General features: G+C 39.8%; 1 pseudogene; it reads left to right on the top strand.

Annotated features, from left to right (window-relative positions):
• The first annotated feature begins 1,570 nt into the window (after nt 1–1,570).
• On the top strand, nt 1,571–3,492 carry LOC146393234 (general transcription factor II-I repeat domain-containing protein 2 pseudogene; annotated as a pseudogene).
• The last annotated feature ends 1,617 nt before the right edge of the window (nt 3,493–5,109 follow it).

Genomic DNA, 5,109 nt, shown 5'->3' on the forward strand with positions numbered 1-5,109 from the left:
GCATGCATGTTTTTGTACTGTGGGAGGAAACCAAAGCACCCACATAACCACAGGGAGGACATGCAAACTCAAAAACAGGCTCCAGCTGACCAGCAGGAGTGACCAGCAGGTCACTGTCGCCTCACAGCAATCTTCCCACTGTGAGACGACAGCTGAATTTTTTGCACATTCTGAACCCTCAGCATATTTTAACCTTCTTTTTAACGCAGCGTAATTACTGTGTGATCCTGAAGTGTGAAGTTTAACATAATTTCATTCAGTTTGTAGGGCTTTATTTAATGTACGTCTACACTGATGCGATTTCTCTTGAACGATTATGGTAAATTAGTTTCTAACAAGTGCTAACCCACTCTGTTCCAACATATTAGTAGCATAATAAGACCACAAAGACACCCAGAGTTTTAAAACTGGAGACTTTAGGTTACCCATTTATCATGCTGAAACTAACTAACTGGTTTTCACATGGAATAATAGTTATAACTCAATCTCGGTTATTAAAGTCCTCTGATGCTGCTGAGGAATTTCCAATAATATAATGGATTAGCCTAACACTCTATAAAATCTATTCTTTGTGACACACGTTCCAAACGTTTTTGCTTTACATTATGTATGGCAGGCATTGAAACTTTTGCATAACTTGTATATAATGGTGGAAGTCTCATTGGTGTACAACTCTTTTCTAATTTAAGCTGCTGAAACGACTCTAATGAGCCCAGGTTGTCTGACATTCTCATCCTCCACCTACCTACATATTATTCATTAAACACACTATTAGCCAATTTACACTCACTGGCCAACTACACATTAACACAGTCCAATCAGCTAATCACAAGGCAGCATTTAGGTATAATAATAATAATAATAATAATAATAATAATAATAATAATAATAATAATAATAATAATAAAAAAATAAATAATAATAATAATAACTTTATTTATAAAGCGCTTTCAGACAAAGTGCTGTAAAGCTATTTGAAAATAAACACATAAATAAATAAAAGTGATACACAGCAATACAAGTTAAAAAACATAATAAAAGTTAAAAACAATAACAGTTTAAAAAAAACCTAAAAGGCTAAGAATTAAGACATGTAGGACAGGGTGAACAAGTGGGTCTTGAACTTAGCTTTAAAAACCTCCAGAGAGCATGCCTGCCTAATATCTTGAGGGAGGTTGTTCCACAAAAATGGGGCACGAAAAGAAAAAGCACGCTCCCCAATATTTTTTTTTCTGGCTCTAGGAACTTTTAAAAGGCAAGAATCCTGTGATTGGAGAGTGTGGGATGGAACATAAGGGTGCAAAAGATCAGAGGTATGAAGGTAGCCAAACCATTTAAAGCACATGTATCAAACTCAAGGCCCGCGGGCCAGATGTGGCCCACCACATCATTTTATGTGGCCCACAAGTGGTTAATGTGTATTATAATAGGTCTATAATAGGTCTATATGTCAATATGTCGATTGTGTTACCAGTGCAGTGACAGTATTCCGCCACTAGGTAGCAGTTTACCCATATCTGTGTTTAATTAATGCAACAAGTGAAAAGAGCTATCCACAAATGATCCCAAAATGTCCAGGAAGAGAAAGATTGATGCAGATGGAAGGCTGTTTCAAGAAAGATGGGAAGGAGAATACATGTTTATGCTTAGAGGAGAAAAACCGGTATGTCTTTTGTGCCATGAGGCATTGTCGGTAGTCAAAAAGTACAATATACGTTGGCATTTTGACACCAAACACGGAACCAAGTATGCCAAAGTTAGCCTTCAAGAAAAACAACAAAAAGTCAAAGAATTAAAAGACAAACTGTGATGGCAGCAGAATGTGTTCACACAAGCCAAAGCCAAAAATGATGCGGCAGTGAGAGCTAGCTTTATGGTGGCTGAAGAAATCGCCCGCGCTTCAAAGTCTTTTTCGGAGGGAGCGTTTTTGAAGCGGTGCATGCTGAAGGTGTGTGAGCAGGTGTGCCCTGACCAGATACAGACTTTTCAAAATGTCAGTTTGTCAAGAAACACCATCGCGGACCGAGTCACGGAGCTAGCAGGGAACCTTTCAACACAGCTAACTGAAGAGTCTCGCAGTTACACAGCTTTCTCATTAGCTGTTGATGAAAGCACAGACAACATGGATACGGCGCAGCTATCCATTTTTATTAGAGGCGTTAAGCCGGACCTCTCTGTCACCGAGGAGCTCTTGGATGTAGCTGCCATACATTGGACCACAACGGGACGGGACATTTATAATGCGGTGGAGAAATCCATAAGTAAAACTGGATTGCCCTGGGAAAAGTTGGTGTTAACTACAGATGGCGCACCTGCTATGTGTGGGGGAAAAGTAGGACTGGTTGGACTAATAAAGGAGAAATTGCAGAAAAGTAACTGTCACACACCACTGATAACTTGTCACTGCATTATCCATCAAGAAGCTTTGTGCGGAAAGGTGCTGGAGATGAATCATGTAATGAACACGGTCATGAAAACTGTAAATTTCATTCAGGCGCGTGGCCTGAATCACCACCAGTTCCAGCTGTTCCTGCAGGAAATGGGTTTGGAGCACGAAGACCTGCCATACCATACAGAAGTGAGGTGGCTGAGTAGGAGCAAAGTCCTCGAACGATTCTTTGAGCTTAGGGAGGACATTGCTCTTTTCATGCAGAATAAAGGAAAACCCCTGTCTGAACTGTCAGATCCAAACTGGCTGTGTGATTTTGCCATTTTATGTGACATAACTGAGCATCTTGCCCAACTGAATCAGAAGCTGCAGGGACGCAAACAAGTCATCACACAGATGTCCGATATGATCACGTTTCCAGCATAAACTGGATCTATAGAAGTGCCAAGTGGAACAGGGCAATCTTGTCCACTTTTCTGTTTGGCAGAGGATCTCAGCCTCATTTCCAGGTGTTTTTTCATGTGCTCGTTTGGCTACAAAACTCAGCCGGTTAATGAATGAGTTTGATCGGCGCATCTCAGACTTCAGAGCAAAACACTCAGTCTCTGCCATCTTTAGCAGTCCTTTCATCACTGATGTTAGCAAAGCCCCCCATCACCTTCAGCTCGAGTTAATCGAGCTTCAAAGCGACAGTGGCCTGAAAGCAAAGTTCCAGGATGCTGCAATCGAGGACTTTTACCGTCTACTGCATCCTGCTCTAATGCAACAGCTTCGACTTCATGCTGCCCGTGTTCTGTCCATGTTTAGAAGCACCTATTTGTGCGAACAGATGTTTTCAACAATGAATCTGAACAAAACCAAGCACAGATCACTCATCACTGATAACAACCTCCACGCTGTTTTACAGATTGCAACAGCACAAGAACTAAAACCAGACATTGACACGCTGACCAAAGGAAAACGGTGTCAGACATCAGGCCAGAAAACACATAGGTAAGTAATTTTAAAAACCTATTTAAAATATAATAAAATGTATTTCAACCGAGTGCAATTTAATGATAGTACTTACATGTTGTTTTGTGTTTGTTGTTTTCAGAACATGATCAATGGATAAGGTTGGTGGAGAGCGGATCCACTTGATGTGTTCAAGGACAGGCAGCATGTCATTTTGAACTCTTAGTTGTGAGCTGAGACAATGTTTATTTGTTATTTTGAGTTATGTTATACTACTTTATGTGCAACAATGTTTTTGTTGTTTACAGGTTTATGAAGACAAATGTTTACTCCTGAAGGCTGTGGGCAGCCTTTGTTTTTGTAAAATTCTACATCTGTCACATGTTCTTTGTAGCTTTGTAGCTGTATGTTATTCTGACCCTCTCATTTGAGACCAAACAATTTTGATAAGTTATTATCATAACTTGTTTAAATATGTTTCTTTATTTGCTTAAATAGTTTGATTGTTGAGCAGTGGAGTAATGTGGGTTTCTTAACTTGACAAATTAGATTAGATGTATGTTACAGTAACAGAACAACAAGCAAACACTTTTTAAATGCATAGTAATATTTGTAACTTGAATGAGTAATAAATACATTTGTCAGTATGTTATGAAGTAGTTACATTTATTTTTTACGTTATATTTGGTTACATTGAATTACATTTATACTATTTTACAGTTACATCTGGCCCTCTGAGGGCAACCATTATGCTCACGTGACCCTCAGTGAAAATGAGTTTGACACCCCTGATTTAAAGCCTTGTAGGTGAGCAGCAGGACCTTAAAATCTGCTCGAACCTGACAAGGTAGCCAATGAAGAGATTTCAATACAGGGGTAATGTGCTCAAATTTTCCAGTTTTAGTTCAAATGTGAGCAGCTGCATTTTGCACCATCTGTAAACCTCTAAAACTTTTCTTTGGTAGCCCAGAAAGGAGAGCGTTACAATAATCGATAAGTGAAGACACAAATGCGTGGAGAACAACCTCTGCAGTGTCGCTTGATAAAACTTGTCTGATTTTGACTATGTTCCTTAAATGATAAAAGGCGGTCTTTGTTGTCTCTTTTACATGAGACTTGAAAGAGAGCACCATATCGAACCACACACCCACATTTTTAACCTTGTCCCTGCAATTTATGATATTTTCAAGATGAAATTTTGGGACAAGTATTGAAATTTTTGCGGTCCAGTGACCATCAATTGTGTCTTATGAGTATTAAGAAACAGGAAATTATCCGATAACGAGCCCCTAATTGCAGATAGACACGATTCTAATTTAGACACTTCAGCACAATTTCCAATGGTTAAAGGAACATATTGCTGCAGGTCGTCAGCGTAACAATGAAAAGTTACATTAAAATAATGTAAAAGAACACCAAGTGGCAGCAGATACGGAGAAAACAGCAATGGGCCAAGTACAGAGCCATGAGGCACCCCATGCTCCACTGCACAGGTCTCGGAGAGATCACTTTTAAAACTAACAGTCTGAGAACACCAGGGAAGACCAGACAGATCTGGACCCTGGAAAGGCACAGGGTGTGTAAACAACAACAAAAGACAGAGGAAGACAGACACTGTGTACACTGAGGGGTCATAAGGGAGGTGGAAACACATGGGAACCCAGCAGGAACAAATTAGACATAACTAGACAGGGGAAGCAAAACTAAACATAATGCACGCGGGACAAGAGAATGTCAGAATAAAACAGGAAACCGACAGAGACCAG

The sequence above is a fragment of the Perissodus microlepis genome, chromosome 1 (assembly GCF_051167445.1).
Source record: "Perissodus microlepis isolate ML-2025 ecotype Zambia chromosome 1, ASM5116744v1, whole genome shotgun sequence".
Lineage (NCBI taxonomy): Eukaryota > Metazoa > Chordata > Actinopteri > Cichliformes > Cichlidae > Perissodus > Perissodus microlepis.